The following is a 21202-nucleotide window of genomic DNA, read 5'->3' on the forward strand; positions in this document are numbered from 1 at the left end:
AAAACCTAATATCAAATTGATTACTCTTCAGCATAGCTGCAGGCCAAACATGACGTTCCCAGACTGAAGAGGGAAGACGCCAAACTGCCTCTCTGCATGTCAAACTAAGTAACTAATTATACCCCCTCTGTGGCTGTATATAGGAAGAAGCCTTCAAATGTAAAACCTCTGGGTATAACCACAGCTAGACTTTAAATCTATGTCAACATCTATATGCCAATGGAGATTATTTGTCATTCAGGGTAGGCATCTGGAATATTTTTACAGCACATATTCACAATAATAAGGATAGCTTCAATATTGTCTGTAGTCTATCTTAAGGCATGGGTTCAAATGAATAAGATAGTATTTATAATACTATTATTTAACACTCAATGGATATCTGAGATGTTCTAGGGGGTGTTTTCTTTCCGACTTTTATTTATTTTTTTACGTTGATTTTTTGTATATATATTTTTGGATTTGATTGCAATTAATACTGATTATTTTTTATGCTTTGTTTAAAAAAAATAGTGCTCCCAAAAAATAAAAATAAACTATAAAACAAAGGTTTTCCAGTGCTAAGAAATACTAAATGAAACATAAATCATTTAAAATACCCATTTATTGGAATGCAAACTTTAAAAAGTTATAAACAGTATGTCTCCAGTACAGTTGTATCCTACAGTGTAAATCAATCAGTTATTGCTACAAATCAACTGTCCTAAATTAATAATAATAATAATAATAATAATTTAGGACAGTAGATTTGTAACAATGACTGATTTCATCATTTTGATATAATTGTATTGGAGATTTACTTTTAATCATTTTTTTGTAATCCAATAAACGGCCAATAGGCAAGTAGTTTTGTGACAAAGAAAGAGAACAATGAACTGCGCAGATGGTATCCAATTCAATCATATAACTGTATAAGTACAGGTCACTACTAACAAATTGCAAAAGCATATTCAAAGAATCATGGGAAAAATAAAAATAAACATGCATCTTTTATTGCACAAGTTATTTAAATAAAAACACATGTATACACAGTCTTAGCTCATATAAAAATAGTTGATAACAAAATTATTAGCTACTACTAAGCGATCAAAATGCAGTGTGTCCACTGCTGTGTAAGTTCTGCCCACCTCACTTAGGTTGTTGTATGTTATGGGGATGATATCTATTCTAGTTTTTTTGACTCTGGATTTCTGTCAATTGTATATTAAGGTCCTTATTATCCACAATCTAATAGTCCTCTATGAAAAACCGGTCATTAGAGGTGGTCGTTACAAGTTCAAATATTTAGTATCAATGTTCCGGACATTTAGCGTAAGACCCAAGAATGGGTAAAATTGTGACATCCACACACTCTCTGGTCGCTGATATCAAATGTCTATCAAACTATTCTTTTATTGATACAACTCACCCAAAAGGACACTAGCCGTACTACACAGTCGTCCGCTTAAATGCTCCTGACGTCCTTATCCACTCGGCTGTCTGTATCTAATAGGACTTACTCTTGATGCGCACCAGAGGTTGTGTCCGGACAGAATTAGGTAACAGCCATTAAGTTCCTCCAGTCAAAGGTGAAAAAAGTGGTAAAACTGGAATCAAAGCCACAAACTAAAGACCACTGTAGTAATACTACTGGATCATCCGTATATTGGTCTTGTAATTAGATTGGTGGTTTCTAAGCATATTCTAAAACAAATCAAAGTGACGCGTTTCGTCTACCTAAAGACTTTCTGAAGCCATATAACATGTATCTACATATCCATCTTTAAATAGAACCAAGAACCTTCATTGGGCAATCAATTACAGGTGTCATAATTGACATAAAAAACAATTTCTAAAGCTCAATGTTATCACATAAGCCATTCTAATTAATTTAAATAAATATAAAAATATTATAAAATTCACAAGATTCTTCAGATTCCTATACATGATGATGATCAGTTTCATATATTTGATCAATCTAAATTTTTAACCCTTAATTACATTATACATATTATCTCATATCCTATCTTAACACTTTCATTTACCCCATATCAGAATATATATGCAGACCACATATATATGGATTGTTGCAATGGAAAACAACTTATATTTTTGTTACTAACAACTAATATAATATTATTCCATTTTTTTATAACCATAACTAAATAGTAGCTTGAACTTGTGATCTAAACTACACAATTCGAACACAACCTAATATACATGAAAAGCAACAAAGAAAACATTCCCGCACTATATACATATCCAATCCCACATAGGAACAAAATGATCATCGAAGGTACCAATCATTAAATTCCATGGTCCTTGGCAGAACTTACACAACAGTAGTCGCACTGTATTTTGATCTCTTGGTGGTTTCTATAAAATTGCTGCTATTCTGATATTTTTGTTATCAACTATTTTTATATGAGCTAAGTCTGTGTATACATGTGTTTTTTGTGTGTTTTTATTTAAATAACTTGTGTAATTAAAGATGCGTGTTTATTTTTATTTTTCCCATGATTCTTTGGATATGTATGCTCTTGCAATTTGTTACCAGTGACCTGTACTTACACAGTTATATGATTGAATTGGATACCATCTGTTCAGTCCATTGTTCTCTTCTTTGTAGTATTGAAGTGAAGGATTGACACTTCCTTCTTCCAACAGCTGCATTCGGGATCTTTTCGATGATTATTTATAAACTTTTATGTACAACACTTTGAAATTAGCGCCCAAGACATCTGTGTGATTTTAAGTAGTACTCTGAGCCTTTTTGCTATTTGAATATTTTTACACTTTTTTCATTGGTGGCTGAAACTTTCAATAGCAATATTAATTACAAATCACTATAACACCATTGTTTTTTCCCTATTGATTAATAGCTAAGCTGAGATCATTTATTGCATAATTGCCAACTGTCCCTAATTTCTTTTTTTTTAAACTTTTTATTTTGAACTGCATCAAATATATAACAATCAATACAGGTAGAAATAAATAAATAAAGCATACATAGAATGGAACAACCATAATACATCACGTAACCAATAAGCCAAAATTAATAATTTAGTAACACACTGGACATTATGACAAATGAGGCTGAATAGGACGAATGCACTTAAAGGGCGACAGGGTTTGTAGTAAGCTGAACACTGACCTGAAGGTGTTAACATGGGTTGGCCAGACCAATGTGTAATCCAGTGGGAGGGATCTTGATTGTTATAGGAGGCTGCACTTCCTCTTCTGGTTCATTCCACAGCACGAGATCCCACCCACCCACTCCTTTGGTAGGGTATGTCTGGTTATGTTGCGGTAGGAAGGCACTGCGTTCAGCGGCTGATTTGTGGGCGCATTGGTAGTTGTCGTAGGTCATTGCCCCCCGTTGAGGCACCAGTAACTCCCTTTTTGGCCCTTCGGTGAGGAGGGTCCCTGTTCGACTCGGTGAGGGAGGGCAGAGTGAGTTTTAAAAGGGGCAGTCACTCTGACGACAACTCAGCGCAAAAGTTATGTTGGGATTTGTTCCCCGTGGTGGTGGACGTACGGCGGTTTGCGCCAGTCCACTCGTGATAGTGTTGTCAGCTTGAGAGCTGTTTCGCAGTGCCCTTTCTCCGCCACCATAGGTCTAGTTAAAATTAAAATCATAATAAAAGTTCTGGCAATTTTTAATAACTCATTCAAGTCTCCGTGTCTTTATTTGCATGCAAAGGTTTTTAGAATTATAAGGTTGATGTAAGGTTTACGAAACATACACGGTGAGCCCTTTATAATTTACAACAGTAAGAGAAACACAAACAAAGAATACCCATGATGCAGAATTTTGATTTATATTTAAGGAGAAAACATGAAGGAATAGAAGGGAAAAGAAGAAGGGGTGAGTGAAGGCGGAGGGGGGTAGGAGGAAAAAGGGCAGGTAAATATTAGGGGGGGGGGGGGACGTGCTCTAATATATTCCAAACCTGGAGTGCTTGAATTGTTGAATCGGAACCAGGGTTCCCACTTTAAGGAATTTAGACAGAGTGTTGTTGAGTAGGAAAGTAATGTATTCTATACAAAATACATGTACATGTGCTGTTTGGGTGGGGGGAACAGTTTCTAGGTATTAATAATACATACAGAGTTTGATGGGGCTGTTGAGAAAATGTATTAAGAGATATTGTTCTGGTAGCCTGGTCAATCCAATCTAGTAATAGACTAGAACTGTTGAATGACAGGGCATTACAACCAGATGTGGAGAAATGTGCCTATTTTATCACATTCTCTCCAGCATCTGTTGGATGAGAGGGGTTAAATGCAACTCATTTATTCTGGGTCTTTGTACAAATGTGAGTAAATCATATACAAGTTTTCTGTTATACACACATTTATGAAGGCTGTAGCTATTGTTTCCCTGATGGAAGACCATCCCTCGTTGTCAAAAGAGATCCCAACTGTCCCTAATTTCTAAGAACAGCCTCCCATTTATAGGATTTATCCCTGGGGATGTGCCCAATATTGATGCACAGTACAATTTCTTATTCTGTATATTGTCTGCAATTCTCTGTTGGTATTCTTATTCTTTTTGCTTTAGAAGTTCACATTTATTTATAACGGATATACAAAATACAAAAACTTACATTACAACCAGTTTCAATAAACCTACCCTAAAGGGGAATGCAGTACATCAATGTCTGCATAGGATACACAATTCTTCATGTGCTTAGATGCTTCCGCCCAACTACAAACTGCCCATAGAAATTATTTAAAAATGTTGGCTATGCAATTTCATTAGGCAGAACTTGATCATGTAATTATAAGATATTTTATATTAATGAAGAGTAGTTTTCTTTGGAATAATGTAACTTGCATTGAACTTGACTTGATTCTGAAATGTTTGCTTCATATTCCCTTTCTCTACTAATTTCCCAATGTGTCTACATGATTTACCTTGATAGGTTGGGCTATAAGTAAGTAGGAGGAGGAGAGAACATTTCGCTCATCATCATCAGGCAGTAGTTCACACTGGCCATGTTGGCACATGATGTGTAAAATATTCAGTCTTAGATTTGCTAATCTTATTACTCATGTCACTGTACATATTGTGCATTTTAGTCCTTTTTTTTTAAACTCAAAAGTTAACTTATTAATGGAGCAGTATACAGACTCTGACGTGCTTGGATGGGGTTAAATCAACAAAGTATTTATCAGTAATGTCAGCGCCAAAAGACCATGACAGATTTACATTTTGTTATAAAACAGAATATGCTTTAAAGAGCTTGACAAAGTGAAGCAAGATGCTCTTAAGTGCTCATAGAATTTAACTCATGCTCAGAAATTAGAGTTACTCAGAGTTTTAAATCATCTCAATCATTATGTAAACCTACGAAATCTGGTGCCAAATAGTAATTTGGAAGATAATTGCAGACTTTCAGGTTAGAACACATCTTTGTTTAAAGATCAGTGTGTAGTATTTATGAGATCAATGGATACCTACAAATGTTTGTTGCTGAAGTACATGTAGCATGTGCCAGAAACAACATTCTTGTCAATGATGGATATCATTTACTATAAATAACCCAGAAACAAGACTGACAGCCCTAATAAAACATAAACCTTCAGGTTCACTTCACGTTCCTGCCACAACTGGACCATACCACCTTACTAAATATTTCCTGTAAGGACTAGGATCAATGTAACGTTTTTCTGGTTACTCATCGTCACTCATTATCAGTGACATGTTAAGGAAATACTTGTAGTGGATAATAATGCCAATATAGAGTCACATAGTAGGGCTAGTTTGGCCTGTTTCCACCATGGCATTGAGTATACCAACGTCTGAATTTGTGAAGGAGAGATGCAGGAGCCTTCCTGCCACAAGAACGTTACTTAACTGACACCTGGTTGGTGGGGGTGGAAAATGCTGCTACATGAACATATTGCTGAATTCAATTCTAATGTAAACTGTAGTAAATATATCTTTAAATAATGTAACTCTTACATTCTAAGTAACATGAGCCCACCCAGATAAAATATGTTGGGCATGTCTTTTAACAGAGAATAGCAGCATTGAAAAATAGACACTGGCAAGTTCTAACCTGCAAGTAACAATACATGTCTTCCAATAATTTGATTCAGTGATCTATTTATCTAGCAGGTAAAAGATCTGTGCTACAATAAAATGGCCGCCGCTCTTCAGCACACAGATCATTACTTATATGTGTGCTAGAAGAAAATGGTCACCGGTCTCATACACTGTGGGCAGATGAAGGAGCAGAGTCTTTTAATCATGTGGCAACATACTCTAAAAGAATGTGCCTGCTTATAGAGCATGTGACCAGCTTCAGAGGAAGTGAGAAGAAGAAGACCATGTATATCATACTGGCACATACCAGTCCACTTCAAGCACTATTAGATTATATTATCATCATTTAGTTATAAGGCGCCACATATTCTGCAGCGCTGGACAGTCGGCATACACATACATGTACACAACATAACAAATACATCATAAAAGTATAATAAATACAATTAAGCATTATAGCACACATGTGGTACAAAATTAAATTATGACTAATGCTCAAGCAATTACAGACAGATTATTGTGCACGATACACTAAGTCACTACTCTTAAAAACTATTCACACCCTGATTTGCAGAATGGACTGAGAATTTGCAGCCCAGTAAATAAAATAATTACATGATTCTTATCAGCTACAAAATAAGAAATAAGACAAAAAAATTTGTGTGTCGTCAAAATGCTAGTTGCAGTGTAAAATGAGTGGTGTCGCTTGTATCTATCTATACCTTTTACATATCTAAAATGTTTTCAGGACACAACATGAAGAAAAATCTGGTATTGTTATCATTATATCATTATATATAATATGGACTATACAATTTATCACATTGTTTACACAGGTAGTAACTGATGAAGCAAATACAATTACATTCACTTCAGTTTTGATCTGTAAGTAATGGCATGCATAGGAGATTGGATTAAGGTCATATAACTGCATAGGGTTTGCCTTCCTTGGGGTCCTGGCTCCACTGCTGAATTTGCAGGCAGCAAGGGGTCAAATAATGATGACAAACACACAGATGCATGTGACAGTGTAAGTGTTTGAAGGACTTTTTTAATTGCTTCTATACAAACCTATCCTGAAAACACTTGTGACTTGATTTTAAAGTATAGATAGGGTCTGTTATTAGCTTACCATATACAATTTGGAACAGTGTTCCTTATGAAGTGGGGATGATATCATGTGACAATCAAGGCTATTATAGCACTTATATTGTAATTGCTGAACAAGGACATTTATTTATTTTTTTGTCCTGCATTTCTGTACTTTGCATATCTAAATGTGCCTTTATTTAGATTTGAGGGCATCTTGCGGCCCCTGGCTTCTTAGTAGGTGTATCTTTTGTGAGTACTGGAGACTCTATATAAAGATACATTATGACGATGACACTAGCAGCACTATCTGGCCATTTTTGATTGGTTGTTAGCATACTGACCCTGCAGGTGATAGTACTTCATTCATTGGCGTTACAACTCCATTATGTCAAGTTGTTGACATCTATTGTTTGGCTTGTTATTATTTCTGTTTGGGCCATTGCAGAAAAAATTTAAAAATGGATGTGAGAGAGTTTGTTTCCCATTACATTTTATATGGAGAATGTGACTTTATCTTTTATTTATTTATAACACTGTAAAACACTTTTCTTTCTTTCTTATGTATATGGCACTGCATGAAATTATTATGCGTACGAATAGGGTAATGCGATTGTCGCATTAACTACTGGCACTGTCAAGCTCTACGCTATCGTGGAGTGTAAGTATAAACATTTGTACCCCTCATGCAGAAATACAGCTGTATTTTCAGATGAACCTATAAGATATGTGCAGCTCAACATACACATGTAAGTGTGTAGAATTCATAATAATATAGTAACATAGTTGATGAGGTTGAAAAAAGACACCAGTCCATCAAGTTCAACCTATTTTGGATCTCCTGCGATCCTGCACTTATATTTGAAATTAATCCAGAGTAGGCAACCGCCCATCTGTTTCAATTTTGAAAATCCCCCCAGACTCAATATTGCAATCCAATTTTTACCCTATATCCACTACTATCCTTTATTTTAAATTAACGGTCGTATCCCTGGATACACCTTTCCGCTAAAAATTTGTCTAACCCTTTCTTAAACATATCTATTGAATCTGCCATCACAACCTTCCCTGGCAATGAATTCCATATCTTGACTGCCCTTACTGTAAAGAACCCCTTCCTTTGCTGGTTGTGAAATTTCCTCTCCTCTAACCTTAGGGGATGACCACGTGTCCTGTGTATGGTCCTTGGGGTAAAAAGTTCCCATGAAATCTCTCCGTATTGACCCCTAATGTATTTGTACATAGTAATCATATCTCCCCTTAGACGCCACTTTTCTAAAGTAAACATGCCTAAACTGGCTAACCTTTCCTCATAACTTAATGACTCCATACCCTTTATCAATTTTGTCGCCCTTCTCTGAACCCTTTCTAGTTCCAAATTATCTTTTTTATAGAGTGGTGCCCAGAACTGTACTGCATATTCAAGATTTCTTACCAACGATTTATACAGTGGCAAAATTACACTGTCTTCCCTTGCATCTATGCCCCTTTTTATGCATGCCAATACTTTGTTTGCCATTGCAGCTGCTGCTTGACATTGAGCACTATTGCTAAGTCTACTGTCTACGAGCACTCCCAAATCCTTTTCCATTATAGATTCTCCCAAATTAATTCCATTTAATTTATAGATTGCGTTCTTGTTTTTGATCCCTGAATGCATAACCTTACATTTATCTGTGTTAAACCTCATATTCCATTTAGCCACCCAATCCTCCAGTTTATTTAAGTCCCTCTGTAGAGAAGCTACATCTTGCTCTGATTTTATTACCTTACAGAGTTTAGTGTCATCTGCAAAAATAGAAACTTTACTCTCTAAACCATCACCAAGGTCATTAATAAATATATTAAAAAGGAGTGGTCCCAGCACGGAACCTTGAGGTACTCCACTTAAGACTTTTGACCAATTAGAAAATGTTCCATTTATCACAACTCTCTGTTCCCTATTCTCTAACCAGTTTTCGATCCAAGTACAAATTTTGATTTCTAGACCCAGTTCTCTTATTTTGTAAACCAACCTCTTGTGTGGCACTGTATCAAAGGCCTTCGCAAAATCTAAGTAGACCACATCTACTGTCCTGCCCTGGTCTAAGTTCCCACTAACTTCCTCGTAGAAACTAATTAGATTAGTTTGACATGACCTATCCCTCACAAATCCATGTTGATTCCCACTAATAATTTTATTGCGTACCAAGTAATCCTGAATACTGTCCCTTAAAATACCTTATAGTAGTTTCCCCACTATTGATGTCAGGCTTACAGGTCTATAATTCTCTGGTTGTGATCTCGTCCCCTTTTTAAACAACGGCACCACATCTGCTATTCGCCAATCCCTTGGTACTGAGCCTGATAAGATTGAATCTCTGAAAATTAAGAATAGCGGTCTAGCTATTTCCGAGTTTAACTCCATAAGGACCCTTGGGTGTATGCCATCTGGACCTGAAGCTTTATTTATCTTAATATTCTTCAGTCGCCTTTGGACTTCTTCCTCTGACAACCAAGTATTAATTAATGGCATGGTTTCATTTCCATTTTTATGTATTACTCCTGCCATTTGTTCCTCTCTGGTAAATACTGAAGAAAAGAACGTGTTTAATATCTCTGCTTTTTCCTTAGTATCATTTATCAATTCACCCATCTCACTTTTTAGGGGTCCTATATTATCTTTTTTAATCCTTTTGCCATTTATATACTTAAAAAACTTTTTGGGGTTTGTCTTACTTTCTTTTGCAACGTGCCTTTCATTTTCTAATTTAGCCAATCTAATTTCCTTTTTGCATGTTTTATTACATTCCTTGTACCTATGGAAGGACTCCTCTGACCCTTCAGACTTAAACAATTTAAATGCACGCTTCTTCCTTTGCATTTCTTCCCTTACCTTTTTATTTAGCCACATTGGTTTAGACTTAATTATTTTACATTTATTTCCCATAGGAATGAACTTATATGTGTATGTTTCCAACAACATTTTAAAGACAGCCCACATTTCTTCCGTATTTTTTCCTTCAAAGGCTTTGTCCCAGTCTATGCTCTTTATAGACTTCTTTAGCATATTAAAATTTGCCTTTTTAAAGTTTAAAGTCCTAGTTGATCCCTTATACTGTTGTTTCTGGAAACTAATTTCAAATGAGACCATATTATGATCACTGTTTCCCAAGTGCTCCTTTACTTGAATATTTGATATTAGGTCTACATTGTTTGTTATTACTAGGTCCAGTATAGTCCGGTTCCTAGTTGGTTCCTCAACTAATTGGGACATGTAATGGTCTTTTAGCGTGCTCAGAAACCTATTTCCCCTAGCTGTACCGCAGGTCTCAGTACTCCAATCAATGTCCGGATAATTAAAATCCCCCATAATTAAAATTTGACCTAGTTGTGTAGCCTTTTAAATTTGCTGTAGAAGTTGGGCTTCCTCAATCGTACTAATATCTGGCGGTTTATAGCATATCCCTATCAGAAACTTCTCTGAACTTTTTCCTCCGCTGGATATTTCCACCCACAATGCCTCTATATTATCACCAATATTCTCGTATATAACTTCCTGAATACTTGGTTTTAATTCTGGCTTAATATAAAGACATACTCCTCCTCCCCTTTAATTTACCCTATCCCTCCTGAAGAGAGAATAGCCTTCCAAGTTGACTGCCCAGTCATGGGTATTATCCCACCAGGTCTCAGTAATACCTATTAGGGATGTGCACCGGCGACTTTTGAGGTCTCGTGTTTTGTGTTTTGGATCCGGATTTTCGTTATTTTTGAGGTTCGGATTTGTCTCGCAAAACACTTGACGAAAGGTCTCGGTTCGGATTTAAGGTTTTGGATTCGGATTTTTTTTGAAAAAAACATAAAAAGTTTAAAAATCAAGTTTTTGGGCTTATTTTCACTCCTAGGCTATTATTAACCTCAATAACATTCAATAACAAGCATTTCCACTAATTTACGGTGTATTCTGAACACCTCACAATATAGTTATTAGTCCAAAACGTTGCAACAAGGTATCTTTCTGGACTGCGTAGAGGAGTGGGTCACCACAATATATATTAAAAACCCTGAACTTTTATGATTCGCACCAATAAATGTACCTGGACTGCGTAGAGGAGTGGGTCACCACAATATATTAAAAACCCTGAACTTTTATGATTCGCACCAATAAATGTACCTGGACTGCGTAGAGGAGTGGGTCACCACAATATCTTAAAAACCCTGAACTTTTATGATTCGCACCAATAAATGTACCTGGACTGCGTAGAGGAGTGGGTCACCACAATATATTAAAAACCCTGAACTTTTATGAATCGCACCAATAAATGTACCTGGACTGCGTAGAGGAGTGGGTCACCACAATATATATTAAAAACCCTGAACTTTTATGATTCGCACCAATAATTGTACCTGGACTGCGTAGAGGAGTGGGTCACCACAATATATTAAAAACCCTGAACTTTTATGATTCGCACCAATAATTGTACCTGGACTGCGTAGAGGAGTGGGTCACCACAATATATTAAAAACCCTGAACTTTTATGATTCGCACCAATAATTGTACCTGGACTGCGTAGAGGAGTGGGTCACCACAATATATTAAAAACCCTGAACTTTTATGATTCGCACCAATAAATGTACCTGGACTGCGTAGAGGAGTGGGTCACCACAATATATTAAAAACCCTGAACTTTTATGAATCGCACCAATAAATGTACCTGGACTGCGTAGAGGAGTGGGTCACCACAATATATATTAAAAACCCTGAACTTTTATGATTCGCACCAATAATTGTACCTGGACTGCGTAGAGGAGTGGGTCACCACAATATATTAAAAACCCTGAACTTTTATGATTCGCACCAATAATTGTACCTGGACTGCGTAGAGGAGTGGGTCACCACAATATATTAAAAACCCTGAACTTTTATGATTCAAACCAAAAAATGTACCTGGACTGCGTAGAGGAGTGGGTCACCACAATATCTTAAAAACCCTGAACTTTTATGATTCGCACCAATAAATGTACCTGGACTGCGTAGAGGAGTGGGTCACCACAATATATTAAAAACCCTGAACTTTTATGAATCGCACCAATAAATGTACCTGGACTGCGTAGAGGAGTGGGTCACCACAATATATATTAAAAACCCTGAACTTTTATGATTCGCACCAATAATTGTACCTGGACTGCGTAGAGGAGTGGGTCACCACAATATATTAAAAACCCTGAACTTTTATGATTCGCACCAATAATTGTACCTGGACTGCGTAGAGGAGTGGGTCACCACAATATATTAAAAACCCTGAACTTTTATGATTCGCACCAATAATTGTACCTGGACTGCGTAGAGGAGTGGGTCACCACAATATATTAAAAACCCTGAACTTTTATGATTCGCACCAATAATTGTACCTGGACTGCGTAGAGGAGTGGGTCACCACAATATATTAAAAACCCTGAACTTTTATCATTCGCACCAATAATTGTACCTGGACTGCGTAGAGGAGTGGGTCACCACAATATATATTAAAAACCCTGAACTTTTATGATTCGCACCAATAAATGTACCTGGACTGCGTAGAGGAGTGGGCACTGGGCACCACAATAAAATATATAAAAAACCTTCAACAGATCTGCATTACACTACACATACGGCTGCTCCTCCATCCTCTCCATCATATACATGTTGGAGTTTTAGCGTGTGACAACCTCTTGTTTTTGATAATGTCAGTGCATTTTGAATATTTTTCAATTTGCCCCACACCACTGAATGTACTTTATCTATGATACGCAATACGCATCTATCTATCTTGACTGCGTAGTGTGGTGGCCCCGGTACACAATTTGGTACCGAGGCCACAATATAATTAAAAAACCCTCCACGTGTCAGAATTCCACCAAACAAGTATCTGGACTGCATAGTGGGGTGGCCCCGGTACCCAATTTGATACCGGGGCCACAATACCTCCTCCAAACATGGTACAGACAATTCGTCATTGAGATCCCAGACAGACAGGGTCAAAGTGTTATTGTTTGACTTTGTAAACCCAAAAAACTGTCCCTGTTGCACATAGTCGTGCAATGAAGACTGACTTTTTCATTTAAAGGCACGATCTTTCAAGTGTAGTGTTTGTAAGTCTAAGTCATATTATACTTTTGGAAACATTGGTTTATTTTGTTCCTCTTTATGGTAATTAGTAATAGAATTAAAGTATGAAATAGAATTAAAGTATGAAATAGAATTAAAGTATGAAATAGAATTAAAGTATGAAATAGAATTAAAGTATGAAATAGAGTGGTATAGAGTTGTAGTGTGGTATAGATAGAGTGGTCCACACAATATAATAATAAAACCCTCAACTGGTCAGAATTCCACCAAACAAGTATCTGGACTGCATAGTGGGGTGGCCCCGGTACCCAATTTGATACCGGGACCACAATACCTCCTCCAAACATGGTACAGACAATTCGTCATTGAGATCCCAGACAGACAGGGTCAAAGTGTTATTGTTTGACTTTGTAAACCCAAAAAACTGTCCCTGTTGCACATAGTCGTGCAATGAAGACTGACTTTTTCATTTAAAGGCACGATCTTTCAAGTGTAGTGTTTGTAAGTCTAAGTCATATTATACTTTTGGTAAAATTGGTTTATTTTGTTCCTCTTTATGGTAATTAGTAATAGAATTAAAGTATGAAATAGAATTAAAGTATGAAATAGAATTAAAGTATGAAATAGAATTAAAGTATGAAATAGAGTGGTATAGAGTTGTAGTGTGGTATAGATAGAGTGGTCCACACAATATAATAATAAAACCCTCAACTGGTCTGAATTTCACCAAACAAGTATCTGGACTGCGTAGTGTGGTGGCCCCGGTACACAATTTGGTACCGAGGCCACAATATAATTAAAAAATTGGGCATCAACTGTCACCGTTGTTTAATATCTGATACACCTAAATATGGACTGCACAGTGGAGTGGCCCCGGTAGTAAATTTGGTGCCGGGGCCACAATACCTCCTCCAACTTCCAAGTGTAGTGTTTATAAAGACAGACAGCGTCGAAGTGTTATTAGTTGACTTTCTTAACCCTAAAATTGTCCCTGTTGCAAATATTCGTGCAATGGACAGTTACTTTTTTATTGAAAGACTCAAACTTTCAAGTGTAGTGTTTATAAAATATAAACAACAATACAGTAGTTTTAGAGCACGTCAATACCTCTTGTTTTAAATTATGACACGGCATTTTACTTTTGGTTTAATTTCTTGTATTTTTTTAAATTTGGTTTTACTTTTTGAACATGGCAAACGACTGTTGATTGGTCATATAATGCAAAAAAAAAAGGTCCAAGATGGAATTGTCCTTGGGCCCTCACACCCACCCTTATGTTGTTTAAATAGGACATGCACACTTTAACAAACCAATCATTTCAGCGACAGGGCCTACCAAACAACTTTGGCTGAAATGATTGGTTTGTTTGGGCCCCCACACCAAAAAAGCTATTCATCTCTCCCTGTACAGACTAAACAGGCTCTACTGAGGCAAGATGTCGTCCTCATCCTCAACCTCTGATTCCTCTCCCCCTACAGTGTGTACTTCCTCCTCATCACACATTATCAATTCGTCCCCGCTGGACTCCACAACCACAGGTCCCTCTGTAGTATCTGGAGGGCAGTGCTGTACTTCATTGAGGAATTGATTATTCATTTTTATAAACATCATTTTTTCAACGTTGTGAGGAAGCAACCTCCTTCGCCGCTCACTAACCAGGTTCCCCGCTGCACTAAAAACTCTTTCCGAGTACACACTGGAGGGGGGACAACTCAGGTAAAATAGAGCCAGTTTGTACAGGGGCTTCCAAACTGCCTTTTTTTCCTGCCAGTAACAATATGGACTGTCTGACATGTCTACTTGGATGGTGTCAGCAAAGTAATCATCCACAATTTTTTCTATTGTGACAGCATCCAATGCAGCGAGAGTAGACATGTCTGCAATGGTTGGCAGGTCCTTCAGTCCGGACCAGATGTTATCAGCATCCCCGCCAGTGCCTCTTTTGGGAAAACTGAGCTTTTTCCTCGCAGCCATAGATGTGGAAGAAAATGAGGGTGGAGCTGTTGGCATGTCACGGTCCTCTTCAGAGGACAATCTCCTGACCAGCAGGTCTTTGCACCGCTGTAGACTTGTGTCCGCCGGAAACAGAGACACAACATACGCTTTAAACCGAGGATCGAGCACGGTGGCCAGAATGTATTCCTCTGACTTTAAAAGAGTGACCACCCTCGGATCCTGGCAAAGCGTACGAAGGGCTACATCCACAAGAGCTACATGCTTGGTGTAATCGCAATGGCTTACCAGCTCCTCCCTCACTTTCTCCAGCTGCTTCTGCAACAGCCTGATCAGGGGAATGACCTGACTCAAGCTGGCAGTGTCGGAACTGACTTCTCGTGTGGCAAGTTCAAATGGCTGCAGAACCTTGCACAACACGGAAATCAGTCTCCACTGCGCTTGACTGAGGCGCATCCCCACTCCTTTGCCTATGTCGTAGGTGGCTGTGTAGGCCTGAATGGCCTTTTGCTGCTCCTCCATCCTCTGCAGCATATAGAGGGTGGAGTTCCAGCGCGTCACAACCTCTTGTTTGAGGTGATGGCAGGGCAGGTTCATGCTTTTTTGATGTGCCTCTAGTCTGCGGTAGGCACTGGCTGAATGCCAAAAGTGTCCAGCAATTTTGCGCGCCACCGCAAGCATCTCCTGCACACCCCTGTCACTCTTGAGGTAATGCTGCACCACCAAATTAATGGTGTGGGCAAAACATGGGACGTGCTGGAAATTGCCCATATTTAATGCCCGCACAATGTTACTGGCATTGTCTGACACCACAAATCCCCATGAGAGTCTAAGTGGGGTAAGCCACTGGGAGATAATTTCCCTCATTTTCTCTAATATGTTGTCAGCGTTGTGCCTCTTATTAAAGCCTGTAATGCACAATGTTGTCTGCCTTTGCATGAGCAGCCATTTTGTAGATGCTGCTACTGATGCAGCTGTTGCTGTTGCTGCGGAAGGGGATGCATCTACCCAGTGGGCTGTCACAGTCATATAGTCCTTCGTTTGCCCAGAACCACTTGTCCACATGTCCGTGGTTAAGTGGACAGTGGGTACAACCGCATTTTTAAGAGCACTGAGGACACTTGATCGTACTTCTCTGTACATTTTTGGTATCGCCTGCCTAGTGAAGTGGAATCTCGAGGGGATTTGGTACCGGGGACACAATACCTCCATCAACCCTCTAAATCCCACTCCACTGATAGCGGACACCGGGCGCACGTCTAACACCAACATTGCAGTTACAGCCGCAGTTATACGCTTTGCAATAGGGTGACTACTATCGTATTTTGTGGTCATGGCAAACGACTGTTGGACGGTCAATTGTTTTGTGAAAGACTTAGCGGTCTTACGACTTCCCCTCTGGGTAGATGACCGACTAACAGCAGCAACAGCAGCAGTGGCAGTAGTAGGCGTACCGCTGCAGGATTCCTCGGATGAATCCCGTATTGAGGAGGACTCAGTCTGGCTGCTGACTTGGGCTGCAGGACTGAATCTGATGGAGATTGTGGAGGAAGTTGACGGGGAGGGTGTTGCTGGTGTGTATCCAACTGGACCACGGGATTTAGGTGTCCCTGTACCGATGAGGGTCCTAGCCCCAGTTCCTGAACTAACCACTGAACTATGAAGGTTATTCAGGTGACGTATAAGGGAGGATGTTCCTAGGTGGGCAAGATCCTTACCCCTGCTTATTTGAGCTTTACATAAGCTACATATGGCCATACATTGGTTGTCTGGATTTGGATAAAAATAACTCCAGACCGAAGAGGTGCATTTTTTGGTCTTCTGACCAGGCATGACGATGGGCTTTTTCATCCCATGGACATCAGCTTTTTCCCCCCCTGGTGCCTCATTTACAATAACCACATCACCATCCTCATCATCAAGTTCCTCCACAGCGCCAGCTACATCATCAATAGCCTCCTCCCGAGCCACCTCTTCCCGTACAGTGATGGGAAGGTCAGGCTTGACAACCACCAACACCCTTGGACTCGCCTTGGGGATTTGTGATAATTTCTCTTTAGAAGGCAGAGTTGTTTGCTGTTTTGTTGCTGACAGCATAACTCTCTTCAATTTTTTGTAGGGGGGGGGGGAGGAGGAGGAGGGCTAAGATCCGTGGGTGAAGCTGAACCACTAGTCATGAACACGGGCCAGGGCCTAAGCCGTTCCTTGCCACTCCGTGTCGTAAATGGCATATTGGCAACTTTACGTTTCTCCTCAGATGATTTAAAGTTTCTCTTTTTGCTACTTTTTCTTAACTTGGGCTTTTTGGATTTTACATGCCCGGTACTACGAGATTGGGCATCGGGCTTGGAAGACGACGTTGATGGCATTTCATCGTCTATGTCATGACTAGTGGCAGCAGCTTCAGCATTAGGAGGAAGTGGGTCTTGATCTTTCCCTACTTTATCCTCCAAATTTTTGGTCTCCATTATATGTAGCACAAGATACTGCAGAATGTGTGAACTTGGTAATATTGCAGTACCAATGGACTTATACTGCTGTATTGGTTTTGCAAATTTGGTTATAATTATTATATATTTTTTTTTTTTTTTAAATTTTTTATTTTTTTTTACTTTTTTTTCATTTTTAAAAAACTTGGGAATAGTGGGGAAAAAACTATGCCCTTAGAAGCACAGAGCACAGGACACAGCACCACTGGACTGAACAGGACACGGCACAGGACCCAGCAGCACTACGGAACTCAGCAGGACAGAGCACAGGACACAGCACCACTGGACTGATACTGCAGAATGTGTGAACTTGGTAATATTGCAGTACCAATGGACTTATACTGCTGGATTGGTTTTGCAAATTTGGTTATAATTATTATATATTTATTTTTTTAAAAAATTTTTTATTTTTTTTTACTTTTTTTTTATTTTTTAAAAACTTGGGAATAATGGGGAAATAACTATGCCCTTAGAAGCACAGAGCACAGGACACAGCACCACTGGACTGAACAGGACACGGCACAGGACCCAGCAGCACTACGGAACTCAGCAGGACAGAGCACAGGACACAGCACCACTGGACTGATACTGCAGAATGTGTGAACTTGGTAATATTGCAGTACCAATGGACTTATACTGCTGGATTGGTTTTGCACATTTGGTTATAATTATATATATTTTTTTTAATTTCTAATTTTTTATTTTTTTTTACTTTTTTTTTATTTTTTAAAAACTTGGGAATAATGGGGAAATAACTATGCCCTTAGAAGCACAGAGCACAGGACACAGCACCACTGGACTGAACAGGACACAGCACAGGACCCAGCAGCACCACTGACCTCAGAAGGACAGAGCACAGCACACAGCACCACTGGACTGATACTGCAGAACACAGCACAGCACAGCACAGCACAGCACTGCACAGCACTGCACAGCACTGCACAGCACAGCACTAAACAGCACAGAACTAAACAGCACAGAACTAAACAGCACAGAACTAAACAGCACAGAACTAAACAGCACAGAACTAAACAGCACAGAGGACCACCTAACACACCCTCCCTCTACCCTGATCAATGCCCGAGTGAAGATGGCGGCGACTAGCGGGGAATTTATAGGATCCGAGTATCGCGAGATCCGACAACGGGATTATGAGTCAGAGCCTCAGTTTCACTTTTGAATTTGGCGCCAATACCCGGATCTGTCTCGGATCCGACTCGGATCCGCAACGTTCGGGTGGGCTCGGATTTCATAAATCCGAGTGCGCTCATCCCTAATACCTATAATATCATACTGCTCATTCATTGCTACTAGTTCTAACTCCCCCATTTTACCTGTCAGGCTTCTTGCATTTGCAAGCATACACTTAAATCTTTTGCCTCCCTTAGGTATTTCTTTTTGCTTTAAAAAGGGCCGCTACTTATCGGCTATGCTTCCCTTTCCCCCCTCTCCACCCCCTTTACTCTTGTTAAATTCCTCCTTACTACTCTCAATGTCTATCCCATAAATACTTGCTTGCCCCTCCCCCCCGGAGCCTAGTTTAAAATCTCCTCCAACCTTCTAACCATCCTCTTCCCTAGCACTGGAGCCCCCTCCTCATTCAGGTGCAATCCATCACGACAATAAAGATGGCAACTGACCGAGAAATCAGCCCAGTGCTCTAAGAATCCAAAACCCTCCTTCTTACACCAATCTTTTAATTCATACGTGTATGTTTGGGCACAAAATGTGTCAAACTCTAAATGCTTTAGACATACAGCTGCTCTGTATGTCTAAATTGCCTTCATTGTTGCACAGAGCATTGCATTGCAATATGTTAATGCTATATAAAGATAAGAGAAAATAGACCAATACCATGATTATCTATGAGGATCTATGAACGTCCCAGCTGAAACTATCCATCATATTACCACTACCAGGAGTTGTTTATTGTGCATATACCTACTTGTCCCTCCTCCATAGACTTTTTGGACAGTAGGGTCGGTCTACTGTGGAATATTGTTCTATTAGACATTGGCCCTACTATACATTTGGACGTTGGATCTCAGTATTTTATTCTATCATTCCTGTGTGGTTTTTATGTGTTTTTGATTTTATATTGCCCATTTGTTATTGTTCTTTTTACGTTGTGTATTTCTAGTGCTATATTTATTTATTTATTTATCTTATTGCTATTGGTGTTTTGTATTTGCTATCAATTTATTTTATGGGGGGTATTCAATTGTTTCTTTTAACGCGCTAAAACAAAAAAAAACGAGCGCTCGAAAAAAACTTCATATTATACGGTAATTTTGCGCGCGTAAACAGTTAATACGGTACTTACTCGCTGCCAGCGGGCTGAATTTCAGCTCGCTGCTCAGGGAGCTGCGAGATGAAATTTAGCGAGTAATTACCGTATTAACGGTAATATTTTTAGAGCGCTCGTTTTGTTTTGTTTTAGCGCGTTAAAAGAAACAATTGAATACCCCCCTATGTGCCTTAATAAGAGTATTATATTACTTCTAGTTTAGTTACCCCATAATAAAACTTTGATTTTACCCTCATGTATACTCCCATTTGAAACGAACACCATTTCATCACCATATTTATTCATACTCATATTGGGATAATTCAGTGCAATACCTATATTCATCTATGAAGAAAATTTATATTCATCATTTGTCAGATACATGTGTATTAAACTATTACTTTAATGTGTATAAAACTATTTACTTTTACTGTATGTGCATAGCACACACTATAACCTCATTCATCTCAAACAGCGTTCACGTTGGAAAAACTAGCATTTTGTATGCGGACTATTACCTTGTTTGCCCACTTGCTCCCCCTTCAGGTAATTTTAATATAATATGAGCAAAATTTCTCCTTGGTTTTGAGTAGTTTCACGTGCAAAGCTAGTTGTACCTGGTTACCATCCCAAAACACTGTCCGTGTATCCTATCTTCGTATGAGATTGTTGTCTATTGTCACGTCTACAAATTGGTGCAGTGATGTTAAACATGATCTTGTACTCTGTAAATCACTCTATTTATAAGGCACTACCAGTAGGGTCACATAACAAACTATCTAATTCAGAAGGGGACAATGTTTCTTTTTCCACTCTCCACTTACTGTTAAAATGGTGAAGGCAACATTCTGCACTTCGAATTCTCCAGGCCCAGAGCGTCCTAAATTGGATGGAGTGTCTATTACTTAATCCAGTCTGTTAATAGTGAGCCTATGAGCAAGATTTGCCTTTAAACACATTGCCGTTTTAAATTTAGCTGTTAAAGTCGCCGAATATCGGCGATTTGCAAAAATCGCTCCTTAATACATTTACCCCCAGATCTCAGAATCTCAACTGCTTGTAGTTGTGAGTACAGTCCAATCCAGTGGTTGAAGTGTAAATTTAGAAGTGGCAGTATGGAAAATGTAAGTGAAAAATGTTTTAAAATGAAAGCAGTAGGAGAAGTGGCTGTATGGCATACCATTGTATACAGGCCCACTTCGAACACTGGTCCAATATAATGCTAGTTAAATGCTGCAATATCATCCAATTGACCACAA

At 38.7% G+C, this 21202-nt stretch overlaps 1 protein-coding gene across 1 annotated transcript in view; it reads left to right on the top strand.

The window, feature by feature from the left end:
• RBPMS (RNA binding protein, mRNA processing factor) overlaps nt 1–21202 on the top strand; it is a 242100-nt gene that overhangs the window by 213468 nt on the left and 7430 nt on the right. The window lies entirely within an intron of this gene.

Source organism: Mixophyes fleayi, chromosome 1, assembly GCF_038048845.1.
Source record: "Mixophyes fleayi isolate aMixFle1 chromosome 1, aMixFle1.hap1, whole genome shotgun sequence".
Lineage (NCBI taxonomy): Eukaryota > Metazoa > Chordata > Amphibia > Anura > Limnodynastidae > Mixophyes > Mixophyes fleayi.